The sequence below is a fragment of the Echinops telfairi genome, unplaced genomic scaffold, assembly GCF_000313985.2.
Source record: "Echinops telfairi isolate 266 unplaced genomic scaffold, ASM31398v2 ScPeMD7_7424;HRSCAF=8462, whole genome shotgun sequence".
In the NCBI taxonomy this organism is placed as follows: Eukaryota; Metazoa; Chordata; class Mammalia; order Afrosoricida; family Tenrecidae; genus Echinops; species Echinops telfairi.
Genome location: NW_022111324.1, coordinates 74954265 through 74976020, shown reverse-complemented (window position 1 = coordinate 74976020; position 21756 = coordinate 74954265).

Sequence of the window (21756 nt, the reverse complement as noted above, 5' to 3'; positions counted from 1 at the left end):
GCTCTAGTGTCATTTCTATGACCAAGGCCACAGTTTCCAACTACTAACCCTTCTTTTTAATTTCCGACTTTTACAGTCCAATCACCTTTCATTATTGGTATACCTTGAGTGCATGTTTGATCAATTTAAGAATGCAGAAGTTGGTAAAAGTCTTCAATTTCTTCATCATTGGCCTTCATGTTAGTCGTAAATTTGAATAATACTTGTACTAACTGCTCTTCATTACAGACATATGGCTCACTCACAGGGTTGTAATTCAGGATAGATCTGAAGATGTCCTTTTCGATGACGAACGTGATGCCATTCCTCCTCTATGTGTCATTCTTGCCAGAGTGGACCATACGATCGGCCAGTTCAAAATGGGAAGTACCTGTCCATTTCTGTTCACCAATGCCTAGGATATCAATATGAATGCATTCCATTTCATTGAAAAATTATCTCCTCTACTTATATTCTTAGATTCCACGTAGCAATTACTAATGGATGCTTGTAGCTGCCTCTCTCATTTTGAGTCATGCTACAGCAGCAAATGAAGGTCCCAAACGCTTTGCTTCATCAACCTCATTAAAGACTATTTGACTCTGAGGAGGCAGCTCTTCCCCAATCATATTCTGGGTGCCTCCAACCTGAGGAGACCCCCTCTGGCAGATGTCACACAATGTGCCACTGCCAGTCACCACGGTTGCACGAGTCAACTCTTTGTCCAATGTCGATTTCCGGGTTTTGTTTATTGCGAGTTAGTCATCGTTTGGAAGTTCAAACCTGTCCACATGGGTGATTCTGCTGGTCATTGACATACTGGTGGCATAGCTTCCAGCATCACAGCAACACGCATGCCGCCACAGTGTGACAAGCTGACAGACAAGTTCCATAAACACAGAAGTTAGAATTCCAACATACACATTACTGGGACAGAATTGAATCTATAACAAGCCCTAAAATTTTGGTCGGGTTAGCTATGGTTAATTCTGTCAGCAGAAGGACAACATACTTGGTCAAGGAAAGGGGTGACGAAGAAGAGGAAGTCCCTGGACAAGATGACTTGGCACACGTCTACAACAGTGGGCTGGAACATAGGAACCATTGGGAGGATGGTGCAGGACCGGGCAGTGTTTCGTTCCATTGCACACGGGGTTTCTGTGAGTCAGAACTAACTCAATGGCAGGCACCTAACAACACATATGGTATGCATGACTAGGATACTAGGTCCTTAAGGATTTATTCCCACTGAAGGAGATTAATAGTTTAACAAGAGATCATCTCATACCCAAAGAAACTAAATTCCACTGGAATTTCGAGTGATTGGTGTAGAGTTGGGAGACTGACCTGTTCTACTTGCTGGTGATGTTCACCCTGGATGTACAAGTCTGTACTTTGGGACAGGACAAAAAGCACGGGATAAGAATCTGGTGACCTGAACCTTTTCTTACTCAAACCAATTCAATCAATATTTACAAAACACTTATCACATGCCTGCATTGGCTCAAAACTCTCAAAGTGGCTGCCACAGAGTCAATGCTGACTCACAGCGACACCCAGTGGGAATCCCAAACTGTAACTGTTCACAGGAGTGGAAAGCCTAGTCTTTTTCCTAAGGAGCTGCTGGTGGTTTCAAACTGCCAACCATGCGGCTCGTAGTCCAACTCGTAATCCCTACACCACCAGGGCCCTCGTTGGCATTGATCTCGGCCCTAAAAAAACAAAGATGAATGAAACACATTCCACGTCCTTGCTGAGCTCAGGCGGCATCTAATCCCATGATCAATTATTTCTCCAAATTGTAGACGCAATGTTATGGGAGCATAGAAGACAGGACAATTGATCCTGCCTGGAGAAAGTTATAGAAAATTAATATTCACATTGAGCTTTCAAGAAGAAGAAGGATTAAGCAGGCAGGGGAAGGGAAGGAAAACAGAGTGGGGACAAATGGGGTGGTGGTGGAACTCGCTGGGAAGAAAGCATGGTGAGATGCACTTTGGAGAGGTCCAAATACAGGAAAGGAACAGCCGAAGTGAGGCTGACGAGTAGAGTGAGGCCACGCTTTGGAAAGGCGTTGAATGCCTGAAGGAGCCTGGTGCCACAGTGAATAAGTACCAAAAGGTGGTGGTCTGAACCCACTAGCTGGTCCATGAGAGCAAGCGATGCCAGCCTGTTTCCATAAAGATTCTGCCTTGGGGATCCTACTGGGCAGCTCTATCCTGACCAACAGGGTTGGAAGGAGTCAGAATTGATTTCAATGGCAACTAACAAGTGCAAACTTGACCCTGGCATCAATATGGGGCCATTAGAAGTTTCTCAAACCTTCTTGAGAGACACATCCAGGAGCCTGCTACATTTTCTCAGGCAAGAGATAATAATGGAGGCTTCATCCGGGGCAGTGAGCAGAGGAGGCACTCTGAGGATAAACAGAAGCAAATAGAAACAAATGTAGGAGGTAAGGAAAAAAGATAAAAAAACTAAAAATTAAAAAAAGGATAAGCCATGAGTTGACAAATGGCGCTTCTGGTTAGACAGTGTCATATGGTAAGGATTGTAGGAGAAAGGGCTCATGGAGGGAAATAACGAGTTTGGTTTGGGGACCTGTGGAGGTAGGAGAGCAGACGTGAAGTGATCGCTGTGTTCCTGCAGAGCGATCATCTGTTCTTTCTTGAGATTGAAAGGACACCAAGTGCTTGTCTGTGTTAGTCATCGGTCCATCTCTTATCTGCTGTTCTTCTGGTGACATCATACATTGGTCATCCAACAGGGAACAAGTGTAGACCAGGTGTAAACAAAAGTGCAGGAATTGTACTGCCACCAGGAACCAGACACCAAGGTAGGTAGAAGCTTTTGGAAGTTGCAATCCCTCTTGAGTACAACCCTGCTTCCTCATTGTCTAGATGCCCAACACTCCTCCCTAAACCAATCTCTTGTCTTTTGCGAACAATATTCTCGGTTGGGAAATGAATCATTCTTTACCAAGAGAACGCGTGACTTTCTTCTTGCGTGTTTCAGCACGCACACTGTTGAGTGAAGACCAAAGTTCAGTTGTGAACAAAAGTCCGTTGTAGAGCTGAAGAAGTTAGAAAGATGTTTGCACAATTGGGACCATAGCTCAAAAGCCCCAACTCTATGCATGGTCTCGGAACCCGGTAACCACTCTCTCTTTTTCCCCCCTGTACTTATAAAAAACTGACAAATTATTATTTTTTTTTCAAAAGCAGTACTGTATGTAGTGAGATACATCTCTAACTATGTCTTGTTGAAGAGGCAGAAGAACTATAAAATGCATTAAGGACAGGGAACATGCGTAAGAGTACCTTGTACTAATTAGATACACATTTCCTTTTTCTAGGCTTAACCACTCTTTTTAGAATTAATTATAGAAGAGTAGTATACATGTGCACACATATGCATGTACTAGTGATCATGACCTGGTTTATCATAGTAGAAAATTAAGAAACAATACAAAAGTTTCCAAAAAGAGGATTCATTAAATTGATTAGTTATCCACAAAAAGGGATTTTATTTTTAATTTTAATAAATCATTTTATTGGGGACTATTACAGATCTTATAACAATCCATACATCAATTGTATCAAGTCATTTGTACATATGTTGCCATCATCATTTCCAAAACATTTTCTTTCTATTTGAGCCCTTTTCCCCCCTCCCTCCTTCACCCTCTCACCCTCATGAGCCCTTGATAAAATGATTTTTATTTTCATATTTTATGCCGTCCACTGTCTCCCTTCACCCACATTTCTATTGTCTGCGCCTCCCCCCTCCCCGACCCAGGGGGCTTGTCAATCATGGTGATTGTTTCCCCTTTTATACCCCTTCTCCCTCCACCTTCCCCCTACCCTCAAGGCATCGCTACTCTCATTATTGGTCCTGAGGGGTTTATCTGTCCTGAATTCTGTGTGTTGAGAGCTCTTATCTGTACCAGTGTACATGCTCTAGTCTAGACAGATTTGTAAGATAGATCTGGGGTTCTGATAGTGGGGGCGGGAAGCATTAAAGAACTAGAGGAATGTTGTGTGTTTTGTTGATGCTGTACTGCACCTTAGCTGGCTCCTCCCTTCCTTTTGACCCTTCTGAGAGGTGAGGTCCAATTGTTTACAGATAGGTTTTGGTTCTCCATTCCGACCCCTCTCATTCGCATCGAAATGGTTGTTTGTTTTGGATCTTCTGATGGTTGATACCTGATGCCATCGACTACTCGTGATCACACAGGTTGGTGTGCTTCTTCCATATTGGCTTTGTTGCTTCCCTGCTAGATGGCCACTTGTTTAACTTTAAGCCTTTAAGACCCCAGATGGTATATCTTGTAATAGTTGGGCACCATCAGTTTTCTTCACCACATTAGCTTATGCACCCATTTTGGCTTCAGCGATTATGTAGGGAAGGTTATTAGAACAAAATGTTCTTCCGCTAAGGGGGGACATGAGTAAAGACCCAATGTGTGTCTGCTACCTTAATACTTAACCTATGAAAATATGAACATACACCTATATCCCTATTGTTATATATTAATATATTTACATATGTGCATGCCTATGTTTGTACCTCTATAAATGTCTTTTGCCTCCTAGTTCTTTGCTGTATTTCTAAAGGAATTTTTAATAAGTTAATTTATTACTGTGTTAGTCTGGGTTGACTAGATAACAAATTTATAGACACTCATATGTGTAAGAAAGAGATTTATAAAAAAATCAATTGTACATTAAGAAAACATTCCAGTGTAAGATATGACAAGATAATAATAATTTATAAATTATCAAGGGTCCGTGAGGAAGGGGAGGCAGTGAGGGAGGGGAAAAAATGAGGAACTGATACCAAGGGCTCAAGTAGAAAACAAATGTTTTGAGAATGATGATGGCAACAAATGTACAAACATGCTTGACACGTGGATGGATGGATGGATGGATGGATTGTGACAAGAGTTGTATGAGGCCCCAATAAAATGACTTTAAAATGAAAACACCACAGCCCAGTCCAGATCAAGTGCATAAGTCCCATATTACCCCATATATCGATACTAGTCCATGAATTCCTCATGCAGCCATGCAATGACACTAAATACAAGAAGATCACAGACCAGTGGGCGGAAAGTCTTGTGGATCCAGTGGTGGCGGAAGGATCTCAGCGCTGGTGTGGGTCACCACGTGGTTCTTCCAGTTCTCCCTCAGGCTTGTCTTGCAGGGAGAGTGTATGTGTTCCACCTCCGGAACCTCCAAATGAGGTCATCCAACTGCACCCTGATTAACAGGCCAGACTCCACCCCTTCACTCTTAATAGTCTCAATTTAACAACAGATTATGTAACTACCACAATTACCAACAATAATATAGAACTATATTTATTGACTATCAGAAAGCTAGTTTCACCACTAGTGTGGTTTGGCGATAGAATTCTCACTTTTTTCATGCATGTGGTTTGATTCCCAGTTGACTGCATCCATGCACAGCTCCAACTGTTTGTCAGTGTGATGGGGAAGTCCCTCATGGGATTGTTGGGTAACCATTGGACTTTTAACTGCAAGGTTGGGGGCTCAAACCCAACAATGTCTCCCTGAAAGAAAGTTGAGGCTATCTGCTCCAGAGAAGATTCATAGCTACAGAAACCCTACATCGGAGTGCTGTGAGTTGAAATGGCAGTGGGTGGGCTGAAGCTGAGCAGGTGTCAGCAGAGCTTGAAAATTAAGGCAGAGTAGGAAGAAACACCTGGTAATCTTCAAAACGCAGTCAATGAGAACCCTATGAATCACAGAGGTCTGTTCCAGTGAGCAGGGAGGCCCCAGAGGTCCATTACAGGGCAGCTGACAACAACCACATGAAAGCTAAAAGGATGCTCAAGATTTATTCGTTTTAAAAATGGACAGTATAAATGGATAACATAAAGTTTTAAATGAAAAATCCTAGAAGCCAAGATCAACAAAATGAAAGGGCAATGGATGGAATCTATTGGTTTAATTATTTTCCTTTATATTCTAGTCTCTGCTACTATGTATGACCAGTGTAAATAAGTACCTACATTTCTTTCAAATCTTCCAGGTCTGTGTATCAGCTGATTTCGTGGACTCTGGCTCAAAGGAGGTAAAGATAAACAGAAAGAATGCCCCAGAGGATGCATGGAAAGGAGCGAGGCCCCTCTCTGGGAACTGGACACTGTCCTCTGGTCACAGTGATATTTGAATCACACATTCATCTGTATCTGTGATCACACACACACCTCTTGCCCTCAACCTCCCCCCACAAACTCTTCCCCAGTGTCTTAGCTTCTAAAATCTTCCGCCATCTCTCAGATAAAAAAATGATTCAAGATAGAATTTCTTATCCTAAAATGATTGTTTTGAAAGTTCTAGCTATCCGTATGCAGTTTACCTTCTAAACCAGGCATGTTTTAGCAAGAGAAGAAGTTTCATGATGAGCAGGGTCAGGTGTGGGTCATCAGGACTGAGGGTGGCAAACACTCACAGACACAAAGGGGCTGCTGGGAAAGTATACATATGCAAAACAATGTGGTATTATGGTCACCGATTAAAGTGGGCTAGCTGTTGGGCTATAACCACAAGGTCAGCAATTCAAACCCAGCAGCTATTCTACAAGAAAACGATGAGGCTGTTCCATCAGAAGCCCCATGCAAGGGTGCTATCAGTTGGTCTCAACTCAACGGCAGTGGGTTGGGTTTGGTGTGTGGAACCGGGTAGGAGTCCTGGTAAGTGCTTGATGGTTAACCTAACGGCTAGTGGTTTGAATACAGCTGGTGACTCAGTAGGAGAGAGACCTGACCATCTTCTCCTGTGAAGATTATCACCTAGAAAACCTTAGGGGGCAGTTCTGCTTTGTCATATGGGGTCACTATGAACAAACAGCTGACTTGAAGGGATTCGAAGGCAACAGTAAACCCAAACCAAAGGGTTCCTAAGGCTGTAAAACTTCATGGAAGCAGACAGTCACATCTGTGGACTGTCTCCGTGGAGCAGCTGGTGGGTCTGAACCTCTGACCTTTCAAGTAGCTGCTGAGTGCCTAACCACCACCCCACCAGGCCTCCACAGCAACAAGAAGTCTTGGGTTTCTCTTCTCCATATAACCCCCACCTGGATGCTGTCATTCCATCTCAATGCTTACAATAATGTCTATCATGAAAACTATTCTAATGTACACCTCCAGTCCAGAACTCTCCCCTGAAATCTACTGCCTCATCAGCATCTTCCTTGGAGATCTAGTAGGCTCACTGCCATCGAGTCGATTCCGGCTCATAGAGACCCTACAGGACATGGAAGGCCGTACTGCTCCTGTGGGTTTCTGAGACTACACTCTTTACGGGGCAAAAAACCTCATCTTTCTAACCCAAGCCAGTAATAGACCTTTCAAAGATGACACTGAAACAAAACAGTGGTGTCACTGTGTTTGATGTTAGTGCAATAAGTGGTACGGTCAACCACCACCCGCCCCCAGGGAGCTCCTTAGCAATACTTGTTATCAATTTTAATCACAGAATAGCATGCAATGAGTATAGCGGCAAACTACTTAGATGTAAGACTGATTAGCTTGTATGACCATGAACAACAACGTTGGCTTGTAACTTTCAACCTGGAATTGCAACATTATTAGTAGCTGAAGAGAAACCTTTTAAAATTTTTCTTCTTTTCTTTTAATTACTACTTCATTCTCAAAGAGGTTAATGATACTGGTTCACAAATTTTACTTACAGCAATATTGTAGCTAAAACACCAAACATTTCAATAAAATCAGCAACTATAAAAATACTAGCAGGAACTAAAACAATAAGTGAGTCTGTGGAGTGGGTGCAGACTAAGTGCCATTGTAATGGAGTAGCAAGGACAGCTCGAACTGGAACACATAAAAAAAACCAACTCACTGACATTGAGTCAATTCCGACTCATAGTGACCCCATAGGACAGGGTAGAATTACCCCCTGTGGGTTTCTAAGATGGTAACTCTTTACAGGAGTAGAAAGCCTCACCTTTTCCCCAAGGAGCAGTTGGTGGTTTTGAACTGCTGGCCTTGTGGTTAGCAGTTCAACATGTAGCCCACTATGCCACCAAGGCTCCAGGTTCAAAATTTAAGAGTTTAGCCTGTAGGTATATTGATATACAAAAGGTAACAACCCCCCCCCCCAAAAAAAAAGCAAAAAACCTGCTAGGTGGAGCTTTCATAGTATACATTTTCCCCACTAGACGAGCATCCAGCAACTCACTCTGAGCTAGTGCACCCAGTGGCGTCACCGGGGAAGGTTCTCTCTGGTCACAGAGAATTTTTTCATAAAAGCTGTTTTGCTTGAACCTCATTTTTTGTGATGGCCAATTTAAGAGAACAGTGTGCAACTGTGAAATTTTGTGTCCTGCTAAGGAAAATGCTGCAGAAAAGGTTGTGATGTTGAACACAGCTTACAAGGACAATGCTAAAACTCAAGTGTATGAGTGGCTTTCTTGTTTCAAAAAAAGGTGAAATGTTGATTGATGACAAACCTCATTCTGGACGTCTGTCAACTTCCCAAAGAGGTGAAAAAGTTTATAAAATCCGTGCACTTGTGCTTGAAGACCAATGATGATGGACCATTGAAGAGATGGGGAAGTTATCTGGACTATCTTGGAGCTCAGTTCAGTGAATTTTAACAGAAGATTTTGAAATGAGAAGGGTCACTGTGAAATTTGAGCCTCGGGTTCTGACTGACCAGGAAAAAGAGCATTAAGTGGAAACATGCCTGCTTTGAATGAACACCCAGAAGTCACCCAGACTTTTTTTGCAAGGTCATTACTGGTGACAAGACATGGTGTTATTCTTATGACCCTTGAAGAAAACATCAATCGAGCAGTGGAAGATGCCATCATCACCTTGTCCCAAAAAAGCTTGTCCATCAAGTGAAATCAAATCAAGACAATGCTCATTTGTTTTTTGATGTGAGGGGGATAGGACATTTGGAGTTTGTTCCACCAGGTCAGACTGTTAATCAAGCTTTCTATTTAAAGGTTCTGAAAAGATTGCATAACAGTGTGTGACAAAAAAGGCCTGATTTGTGGCAGATGCTCACGCAGCCATCTCAGTATACCATCTTTAGGCAAAAAACAGCATGCCTCTCTTGCCCCATGCACCTTACCTGACTTCGCTGTATGTGACACTTCTTTTTGTTTCAGTGAATGCAGAGGGACATGAAAGGACAGAGATTTGACGACACAGAAAAGGTGAAGGAAAAAATGAGGGGGATTCTGTCAGTCATCCAAACAGATGAGTTTGAAAAATGTTTCCAAGAATGGAATTGCAGATATGATAAATAGATTAAGTGGAATCAAGAGTACTTTGAGGGTGATAAGGTGGTTTTGTAAAAATTTAAATACATAGCTTTGAAAATAAATTCCATTTTTTGGGAGGGGTACCCCTTCGTATGTAAGCCACACTTCAGAAAATGCTTTTGTTGGTATAACTAACTACAAGGATATTTTTATAAAGCATAATAAACTTCTGCTGAAACACGGAACAGACACTTACATGCAGTCATTTGATGTCGCTTTTCTTGATAGTGTTACCCAGTGTGGTCCACACCACCCACAGTCCCCTAAAGATGCCACTGACTAAACTTCTTACTTTCCACCACCACCCTATCTACTTTACCCATAGCATTCCTATCTCCCTTTCTTCATGCTGTTCAGTACAAACACCTTACAGCAGCCCTCGACTCTCTCTGTTATAAGTACATCACCCTCTCTGGAAACCTGTTGGCTCTACCTTCAGAATACATCTGGGACCCATTTTTACCATCATCCCCACTTCCAGCCTGGTCTTAGCTATATCCCATCTTATCTGGATCACTGAACTAACACCTAGCCAGTATCCCTGGGACCACCTTTGTTCTCCCTCGTCCACCCCCAACAACTATTGTCTCAAGTCAGCAACCAGATTAATTCTTTTAATGCTAGATTATGTCTAACTTTATCAAACTCCTGCAATGCTTCATACTTGGGATAAAAAGCTAAATCCCAGTAAGGTGGAGAGGAGGAAGGGGGAACTGATAGCAAGGATGGCTGTATAACCCCACTGGAAGGGAATGGACATTAGAATTTGAGGTGAATGGATACATTGGAAGGTATAAGTTATGGCAAAAAAATAATAATATATAATATATTAAGGATTTAGGGGGGTGGTAGGATGGGAAGGGAGGGGATAATGGGGAACTGATGTCAAGGAGTTCAAGAAGAAAGAAAATGTATTGAAAATGATGATGGCAGCAATTGTGCAATATGCTTGATCTAGTGGACCTATAGAGTATAATTATATATGTAAGAACTCAATGTTTTTTTTAAAAAAAGCGAAATCCTAAATCTTGGCATCAAGGCCCAACATGGCCTGGTTCCCCATGGCTGTTCTGATTTCATTCCCACTGCTCCCCTTTTCACTCATGCCACTACAGCCTTTTGCTATTTGTTGGCCTTACAAACACATGCCTACCTTAGGGCTTTTGGAATAGCTGCTCTTTGCCTAGATTGATATTCCTTCTTACTTCCTTCAAATCGTGGTTCAATGATCACAGGTTTGGGTTCTGAGATGGAGATCAGCATGCCGGAAGCTTATTAGGCGATGCTCTTGTGATCAGTTCCTGTGGAAAGGAAGAGAAGAAACCAGAATTGGACAATTGAGCAACCTCAACCAAGTTATCAGCCAACCTCCTGAGGACCTCTGGAGAATGGCAGGCCCTTCAGAGTTAGCAGGAGGGAGCTGGGTCATTATATTTGTGATCTGACCAGTCATTGGAAGAGGGCAGCCCTAGGAAAGGGATGTGACTTTGAGCTAAGTGATACTGTTTAGGAAAGGTGATTTCTGAAGACGGTTGACTGCTGAGGGATGTCTGTGGAGGCACTCAAAGCAGTTAGGTAAATTAATCCATCAGTCCTGATGTGGTGCATTACAGTATCCATTACAGTCTACCCCTTGTGTTGACTGGATCTACTTCTTCATGTAAGTTTGAGGACAACAATAACCATTCTGTCCAGTTTGGGGAACAGCTTCTGCATCGGCCACTCCAGCACTGGCACAATGGATGCATGAGCAAAGAACCACGGTGGCATGGAGGGAGGCTATGCCAGGGTCCAACATCATGGGTGTTAGTTCACCAAGGTTCTCCTACCTACTGTTGGCTGCACATCCAGCCAGCAATCGAGAAAAATGTTGAATCCCTTCTTTGTCTTCATCCTTTTAAAAAAAAGAACAATTTCCATTTTATTTCCTTTCAGGTTTGTTTTCCTTCAGCTTCTTTATATAGGCTTTGGAGGAAGTTGTGGGGCGGCACCTGCAGATCTAAATTGGGGGAGGGGAGGGGGAGTTCAGTACTTCCGGGCTTCACGTGACCGGTTCCTGGCCACCTTGCTGTGAATGGCACAACTCATGCAATAATACAGCTTCACATCCAGCTTTGGAAGCACGCAGGCATCGGAGACACTTGTTTCGGAAATGTCTCTGACGGCGGCCGTCTCCATTGTGTTTCTTATTATGAGCATTTGTCTTTGGGCGCAGTTCGTGCAGCGGTCTTTCTTAGCACAACTCTTGTCACGCCTTTTCCCTATCATCTCCGAAATAAGGACTCAGACAGCGCTGTCTTCACCCTAGAGGAGACAAACCAGATACCTTGCAAAAAGTGGCTATTCACTTAGACAGAAATAGACAGAATCGAAGAGAACTTGTTTGCAGCCACCCACTAATTGCAAAGGCATATCAAAACATGTTTTGTTTGGAATAAACACGTGCACGTATGTTTTACTTACCCTTGTATGATGCACCTGAGGCTGTTAATTTGTTATAGCAAAGACATATTTGATAGTGCAGAGGATAGAGGTGAAACCACTACCTGATTGAGTGAAGCAGTCCTCGGTTATAGTTCAGGAGTTCTTGGGTTTCTGCCGGGTCCAGGTTGGCAGTTAAATGGAGATGTGGTGGGAACCATCACTTCCCTTCTTAGAGTCTTCTATACCTTGTTTGCAACACTCCCTCCCCCCAGTCACTTGGAGGGCATGACACGGATTGTGGAATGAATTACTCTACCAAGAAGCTGCATATAGGTATATTCATCATGCTGTACAACTACACTCTATTAATTTCCAAATTATCCCCACACCATTTAGCAGAAACTCAGTGTTCCCAAGCTATGCCTCCTGTTTGTCCCCACCTTTCCACCTTTTGTAACCATCCATAAACTTTGGTCTCTACACAGTTGCCTGGTCTAGAGGCTTCCGATGAGAGTGGGATCATACAGTATTTGTCCTTTTGTACCTGACTTCGTTCATCCCACGTTATACTTGCAAGGTTTCTCTATATTATAGCATGTGCCAGGATGTCATTTCTCTATGTGACAGAATAGTATCCCTTTGTGTTCATGTGCCACATTTTGTTTATCCACCCTCTTAATGGACATTTATGTTGTTTCCACCTATTGGCTATTGTGAACAGTGCTATAATGAAATTTGGTGTGTGTGTTTATCCATTCCTTTTGGCTGTCGCCTATTCATTATCTCCACTCCTCTCTGAGGATCAGGGTCTACTGGCTGCCACTCCAACATTGCTGCTTATCACAGTAACTGCATCCGACCGCTTCTAGCAGAATCGTGATGATACATACGACTTTGTCAAACGGACACACAGGCATCAAGCTGACTACCTCCGAGGGAAGAGAAAGGAGCGCTGGTGGCATATGGTTACAAGTTGGGCTGCTAACCACGAGGTTCACAGTTTGAAACCACAGCCACATGGAGGGAGAAAGATTCGGCTTGCTGCTCATGTAAAGAGTTACAGAAACCCACGGGGCAGTTCTACCCTACCCTGTAGGGTTTCAGCGTGTTGGCATCAACTCAATGGCAGTGAGTTTTTCTGGGAAGAAATGATGCAGAAGCTCAATCCCATCAGCCAAAACAACGGCAAGGGGCAACTCTGGAAGAAAGAATCAATTCCTCATATACACATTCCAGTTCATCTAAGGAAAATGAAAACAAATATCCCACCTGACTTTAGAGACCATGTCAGGCACCGACTTTACACATGAAACATGACTGACCGGAGAGCAGATGGGCTGTGAGGTGACAGAAAGAGCATAAACTCATGCATGAAAAAAGCACAAGGTTATTATCCTAAACTGGGTTCTCTAGGGAAGCAAAAACAGTGAAGCTTATATATGAATATGTAACGACTGCCATCAAGCCAATTCCAATTCATAGCAACCATATGCACTGTATAGGGTTCTCAACCTTCTAATGCCATGACCCTTTCATACAGTTCCTCATGCTGTGGTGACCCCCCCAACCACAAAATTATTTTAGTTGCTACTTCATAACTGTAATTTTGCTACTGTCATGAATTGGGTGGCCCCCGTCAAAAGGGTCATTTGACCCCCAAATGGGTCACGACTCACAGGTTGAGAACCACTGCCATGCAGGGTTTTCAAGGCTGTAAATCTTGACAGGAGCAGATAACTACATCTTTTTCCTGGAGAGTTGCTGGTGGTTTTGAACCACCAATCTGTGGACAACAACCTAACATATTTACCTGACAGTATCACCAAGGTTCCTTGAGAAATTGATATCAAGAAAAGAGCTCATATAGTTGTAGAGGCAGCTAAGTCCAAGTCCAGCTAGGCTTCAAGTACTTGGGTCTGTTAGGCAGGAGGCTTCTCCTGATTCATGTAAGTGTTAGGGCTGATGGATCCAAGATCAACAGGAAGCTCACAAGCTGGTGGCTGCAAAGGCTAATTAATCCAAGGTTGGCATAGCCAGATAGCAGGCTGCTGACAGCTCCTAGGATTGGCAGGCCATTGATTCAAGTCCAAGAAATGGAAGTCAATGAGCCAGATACAGGATCCAGACACAGCAAAGAGTAAGCAAGTTTTCCCACGGTGTCCACTTATATTGCAAGCATGCTAAACCTTGGAAGTGTGAAAAGACAAACCACAGAATGGAAGAAAATATTTTCAAGAATATGTATGAAAAGGGACACAAATCTAGAATATTGTTGATAGATGTCATTCAGTCGCCTCCGACCCTTAGTGACCCTATGCACAACAGAATGAAAAACAGCACAGGTCCTGTGCCATCCTCACAATTGTTTCTCTGCCTGAGCCCATTGCGGCAGCCATTGTGTCAATCCATCTCCTTGACAACCTTCCTCTTTTTCATTTCCCTTCTACTGTACCAAACATGATGTTATTCTCCAGGGACTATCTCTCTTGACAATACGCCCAAACCATGTCAGACAAAGCCTTGCCATCCTTGTCTCTAAGGAGCGTTCTGGCCTTACTTCTTCCAACACAGATTACTTTGTTCTTTTGGCAGTCCATGGTACTTTCAATATCCTTCTCTGGCACCAGAATTTAAAAGCCTCTACTCTTCTTCAGTATTCCTTATTCAATGTCCAATTTTCACATGTAAAGGAGGTAATGGAGACTATCATGGCTTGGATCAGGCACACTGTAGTCCCCAAAATAACATCCTTGCTCTTCAACATTGTAAAGAGGTCTTATTCAGCAAGACCTATTGGTCCAGTTATGAGCAGTTTTCTTCTTCTTTACCTTGAGTTGTAATCCATGCTGAAGGCTACAATCCTTGACCTTCAGCAACCAGTTCTTCAGGTTCTCCTCACTTTAAGCAAGGTTGTCATCTGCGTACCGCAGGTTGTTAATAAGTCTTCCTCCAAACCTGATGCCACCTTCTTCTTCATGTGATCCAGCTTCTCTGATGATTTGTTCAGCTACAGATTGAACAACTATCATGAGAGGCTATAACCCTGGTGCACAGCTTTCGTGACTTTAAAGCATGTGCATTTCCTGGTTTGGTTTGCACAACTACCGTGTACAATGGTAGCACAATGCAGTGTTCTAGGATCCCCATTCTTCTCAAGGTTCCACAGTTTAGTATGGTCCACACACTCAAATGCCGTTGCATAGTCAATGACACACAAGTGAACATCTTTCTGGTATTCTCTTCTTTGAGCTAAGATCCATCTGACATCAGCAATGATATCCTTTGTTCCACATGCTCTTCTGAATCCAAACTGAACTTGAGTTCCCTGCCAATGCACTACTGCAACCATTGTTGGACGATCTTTTTTTTTAAATCAATTTATTGGGGCTCATACAATTCATCACAATACATAGATCAATTGTGTAGAACACATCTATACATTTGTTGCCCTCATCATTCCCAAAATTCGCTTGCCTCTTGGGTTCCTGGTGTTGGACGATCTTAAGCAGAATTTTACTTGCCTGTGATATCAATGATGTCATTCTATAGTTTGAGCATTCTGTTCGGTCACTTTTCTTTGGAATGGGCACAAATATGGATCTCTTTGAATCCGTTGACCAGGTAGCTGTCTTCCAAACTTCCTGGCATATATGAGTGAGTGTTTCCAGAGCTTTTTCAGCTTGCTGAAACATTTCCATGGCTATTCCATCCATTCCTGGAGCCTTGTTTTTGGCTAGTGCATTCAGTGCAGTTTGAACTTCTTCCTTCAGCATCATTGGTTCTTGTTCATAGGCTACCTCCTGAAATGGTGGACCATCAACTAGTTCCTTTTGGTTTTGTGTTTTCTTTCCATCTTCTCTTGATTCTTCTTCATCATTCAATATTTTGTCCATAGAATCTTTTTCTCCTCAGCTCAGTGGGAGTGAGACTTTATTGAGAACCCAGAGCCCTTGGGCTCAGAAGAACCCCACCAGCAGGAGGCAGGGGAGCCTGCAGAGAGAGACTCTAATTGACCTTCTTCTTGATGCAGGTTGTTGATGCAGCCGCAGTTAACCACACGGGGGTGGGGGTGGGCGTGTGAAGGCAAGTATAACATTTGCACAGATCATCTTGTTGCAGGTGTGCTTCCTGGGCCAGCTGGCTCAGGGACTTTTAGATGATATCACCACACAGAAGCAGCACCAAGTGCAGGGTGGACTCTTTCTGGATGTTGTGGTCTGAGAGAATGTGGCCATCCTCCAGCTGTTTACCAGCAAAATCCAGATGCTGCTGGTTGGGGGGATGTCCTCTGGCTAGAATTTTAGCTTTGACCTTCTTGATAGTGTTGCTGGGCTCACCCTCAAAGGTGATGGTCTTGCCCACCAGGGTCTTCACAAAGATCTGCACCTCTGCCTTTGCCACTCGGACTGTCTTGTTGAAGAGTGCCCGTGGAATCTTTGAAGATTGCAACTCAAAGCTGGCAGGTTTTCTCGAATTCTTTCCATTTCAGATACGCTGAGCATGCGCTTCCCTTCTGGTTTTCTGATTCTAGGTCTTTGCACATTTCGTTGTAATATTTGGCATTGTCTTCTTCAGCTGCCCTTTGAAATGGTCTATTCAATTCTTTGACTTTGTCATGTCTTCCATTTGCTTTAGCTACTCTATGATGAAGAATAAGTTGCAGTGTCCCTTCTGACATCCATTTTAATCCTCCTTTCCAATCTTTTCAATGACCTTTTGCTTTCTTCTTGAAAAATGGTCTTAATCCCTTCCCACGGCTCATCAGGTCTTCTGTCATCAGTGTTCGATGCATCAAATGTGTTCATGAGATATATATACTCTCACAACTCAATAACAGACAACCAATTTAAAAATGGACATAGAATTTGAGTAGACGCTTCTTGAAACAAGACATAAAAATGACCAATAGATATATAAATAGATGTTTAACATCATGAATCAGTTAGAAAACAAAAGCAATGGTGCCTCAGGGATTGGAATTGATGAGGTGACACAAAATAGGTATGAATTGTTGACTGCTGTATTACAGCTTAAATTCTTTTTTTGAAAAACATTTTATTGGGGGCTCATACAACTCTTATCACAATCCATACATACATCCATTGTGTCAAGCACATTTTGTACATTTGTTGCCATCATCATTCTCAAAACATTTGCTTTCTGCTTGAGCCCTTGGTATAAGCTCCTCATTTTTCCCCTCCCTCCCCACCCCACCTCCCTCATGAACTCTTTTCTGTTGTTGTCTGTCCCCCATGGAGGAGGTTATATGTAGATCCTTGTAATTCCCCCTTTTCACCCTACCCTCCCTCCACCCTCCCGGTATCACCACTCTCAGCACTGGTCCTGAAGGGATCATCTATCCTGGATTCCCTGTGTTTCCAGTTCCTATGTGTACCAGTGTACATCCTCTGGTCTAGCCAGATTTGTAAGGTAGAATTGAGATCACGATAGTGGCGTGGGAAGAAGCATTTAGGAACTAGAGGAAAATTGTATGTTTCCTCGTTGCTGCACTGCACCCTGACTGGCTTGTCTCCTCCCCGCGACCCTTCTGTAAGGGGATGTCCAGTTGCCTACAGATGGGTCTTGTGTTCCCAATCTGCACTCCCCTTCATTCACAATGATTTGAATTTTTGTTTTTTGATGCCTGATACCTGATCCCTTCGACACCTCGTGATCACACAGGCTGGTGTGCTTCTTCCATGTGGGCTTTGTTGCTTCTGAGCTAGCTGGCTGTTTGTTTACCTTCAAGCCTTTAAGACCCCAGATGCTGTATCTTTGATAGCCAGGCACCATCAGCTTTCTTCACCACATTTGTTTATGCACCCATTTGTCTTCAGTGATTGTATTGGGAAAGTGAGCACACAGTGATATGAATTTTGGGTCTTTGATGCCTGATACCTGATCCCACAGTTTAAATTCTCAACACTAAATGGGCAGCTGGCTATGGATTACACTGGAAGCCCTAAATCCATTTTGAACCTTCACACAAATTCAGTCTCCATTGACTTCCACACTCAACTGGCAAAGGGAATAGTTTAGCTTTGCCCTCAGGCAGAGTGCATTGGAAAGTAGATTACCACCACTCCCCAAGCCGGTCCAGGGAGGGGCGGTCGGGATCGTAGGGACTTGCCTGAATGTGCTTTGGGTGAAAATTGGGGTGCTAGGGTTACATCATCATGAGTCAAACACTACCTATCTTGGTTGGAGAACCTCTGACCTGATTTTATAACCTTTTCTATCTAGAATACTGTAAGTGTCCCAATTATGGTTCCATTTCTACTACTTCACTCTCACCTGCAACTTTGACGAATTGATCTACTGCCGATCATGCTTTCGTGGCAGTCCCTAAAGTCCTATTTAAGGGCCCTGTCTCTTTGGACACCTTGGTGGCCTCATGCTGATGGTTTCGCTCATCCAGATGAATTGTCTTTATCTTGTCTGGCTAAGGCAGCTGCACCCTGGTCCGACCATCACAAAGCAAGAGACCCGAGAACTTGAAAGGTGAGGCGCACTGAGCCAGTTATCCTTCCACATTTCAATTAACCCCACATGTGTTTATCAGCCAGGTTGGCACAATAAACTACCTCAACTATCCATAGCCCAAAGGTGGAAACAATCCAAATGCCCATTAACTGAAGAATAGAATAGATAAAATGGACATATCATACAATGGAACAGTATTTGACAATGAAAAGAAATTATATCTGACACCCACTACAGCAGGAACCTCGAAAACAGGCGAAGTGGCAGTAAACAGATACAAAAGGCTACATCTTTTATGAGAGGGTAACCGCCCCCACCCCCCAAAAAAACAAACACCCAAAAAACAACAGATAAAGCTCCATTGTGTGGAGCTTTTGTAGTATCCATTTTTCCCATTAGGCCAGCATGGAGCAAGTCACGCTGAGTTAATGCACACAGTGGTGTCACCTGGGAAGGTTCTCTCTGGTCACGGTGAATTTTTTGTAAAAGAAGTTGCACTTGAATCTCGTGCTTTTTGTGATGGTCGATTTCAGAAAACAGTGTGGGGCTGTGAAATTTTGTTTCCTGTTTCGGAAAAATGCCACAGAAACTGTTGTGATGTTGAACACAGTCTACAAGGACAGCGCTATGGGAAAAACGCAAGTGCACGAGTGGTTTTCTCATTTAAACAAGATGAAATGTTGATGGGTGAGAATCCCATTCTGGACATCCGTCAGCTTCCTGAACAGATGAAAATGTCGACACAAATTGTGCTCGAAGACCAACAACAGACCACTGAAGAGAGGGGGGCGTTGTCTGGACTGTCTTGGAGCCGGGTTCAGTGGATTAACAGAAGAGTTGGGGATGAGAAGGGTCGCTGCGAAATTGGTGCCTCGGGTTCTGGCTGACCGGGAAAAGAGCGCCGAGTGCAAACATGCCATGCTTCGAAAGAACAGCTCCGAAGCGACCCAGACTTCTCTTTCCAAGGTCATGACTGGTGATGAACATGGTGCTGTTCTTACGAGGCCCCAAAGCAGTGGAAGGCACTATCGTTCTCACCCCCCAAAAGTTTGTTTGTCAAGTGAAATCAAAGATCAAGATGACTCATTTGTTTATTTGATGTGAGGGGGATAGTGCCTTTGGAAGTCATTCCACCAGGTAGGATTGTTAACACACACACACACACATACACACACACACACACACACACACACAAAATAACTGCATTGAATTCTACTTTTAAAGGCTATGTTTTATCACACAGGAATCATCGTTTTAAAAACCTGTTGTAACAGAAAGAGACAGTGACCGGGGCGCCATCTCTTGAGTTAGAAGCAGAGGGTGTTAGAACTGGAAAGTTGCTGCTGGTCCCAGGCCTTCTGCGGCAGCTCCCACAGTCCTGGTTTCCCATAGTTACGCAGCTGGCTCCGTGCCCTCTATTCGGTTGCTAAGTGGCTTTCAGGCCCAAGTTAGCCAACAGGCAAGCGAGCGGCTGCTACTTACACAGGGTGTTTCCACAGGGCTCCTGCTCTGTTCACACAGCACAGCACGCACGCCCAGGAGCTTTTGTTCCTGTTACCTGGGATGTCTCCGCAGTCACCATGCTCTGCCCTCCTTCTGTACCAGGCCTTCCCTGCTCCTGCAGGCCCCTTTAGGCACCCACAGAATCACAAAGGTCAGCCGTTTCACCCAATCTGCCTGGTCAGGAAAACCACCAAGGGGGCAGCGATGCTTTACACAAAAAACAGCAGTCTTCCTTGAGTCTGTCTGTCTGGGATTTACACGCTTGGAAACACTATGTCGCATTGCTATAAGTCTAACTGGCTGGCTCCGTGGCAGTGGGGTTTATTTTGTTTTAAATCTGGGTTGCCCGAGGGACTCCCACGGTGGTACAAATGCCACAGCTAACCGGCTGCACCACCGGAGCACCTGGGACTCCCAAAGAGGTTTCAAAGCTCTCCCAGGGGATTCTGACATTCCCCAGATTTGGGAGCCTTTCATCCAGTTCCCTTTCCCACCCTTTCTTGAATCTGCTTCAGCGTCCTTGCCAAGCGGTTGACTCAGCTTTTCCAAGAAGTGTATTCAAGACTGAACGAGGTGCTCCACCCAACTGCTCCAAAAAGTGATGTGCTCATCACCACCCCCGTTGTAGGGTAACTCACGATCGATCGTCATCCCTTGTGTAAATACCTCACCCCCAACCCCACCACTAGGCTAAACGCTGTGCTGTGTTTAATGTTTTACTCCTAGTCCCTGACACATAAAAGGGGCTCAGTGCATTTGTTGGGGGAAACGAATGCCACCATATAGCTATTCCCACGATGCAGTTACTATCAAAGGTATAATGATTGCGTTTGTACAGCATGTGGCACAAATATTATATAAAGGGAATTAGAATTTGAATGGTAAGTCAGTTCTGAAGATCTGACTGGAAACCCACTGCTCTTTGGCCAAGATTCATTATACCATTTCTAAAGGTTTGATGGATTCCCCAACGGCCAAGGACAAAGTTTGAACCTGAGTCTGTTGTCTATAAATGTTGGAGAAAAATAATGCACTGATTAATCCTCAAGTAGTCCCTTAGGTGGTGCCTTTGGGTAAAGCTCTTGGCTGCTAACAAAAAGTCGGTGGTGGAGTTCATGTGTGTGAGTCTGGGTTGACTAGAGAAACACATTCATAGACACTCCTATGTGTATAAGAAAGAGCTGTATATCAAAGAGCAATGGTATATTGGGAAAACATCCCAACCCAGTCTAGATCAAGTCCACAAGTCTGATATTAGCCCATATGCCCAACACCAGTCTATAAATTCCTCTTCAGACTCATGCAACACATGCAATCACACCTAATACAGGAAGATCACAGGCCAGTGAGTTGAAAGTCTAGTGGATCCAGTGGCAGTGGAAGCATCTCAGCACTGGCATGGGTCTCCACGTGGCTCCTCCAGCTCCAGGGCTCTGGCTCCATCAGCTTAGCTCCATGTGGCTTGTCAATAGGAATGTCTTGCAGGGAGAGAGGGTGGGTCTGGCCTCCAGCGAGCTATTTATCTCTGTAGCACCTCCAAATGAGGTCATCCAGCTGCGACCTGATTAACAGGCTAAACTCCACCCCACTCACTCTTAATAGTCTCAAGTAGACACCAGATTGTGTGACTACCACACCATCCAAAGCCAGCTGGGAAGAAAGGCCTGATGATCTATTTCTGAAGAGAATCATCCATTGAACACCCTGTGGAGCACAGTTCTGTTCTGGCACCCAGGAGACACCCAGGAGTCAACGTGGGCTGGGATAGCAACTGGTTTTGTTTATTATTCCACAACCCTGGGAGAACTTAGATCCACTCATCTGTGCCTCCTCCCACCTGCTTGTTCTGTCTCTGCACTGCTGCCATGCCACTGCTCCTTTCCAGAACCCAGCGGCCCGGGATTGCGTGGAAAGGGAGACACTGGACCCTAGCAATGCAACCAAGAGCAGAGTCTCATTTTGAGAGGCCTGAAGCTGAAAACAATTTTGGAAGCTCTCTTTAAGAAAGGTCTTGTTTCAGGCTCAACTAAATCCACCTGGAAGAAGC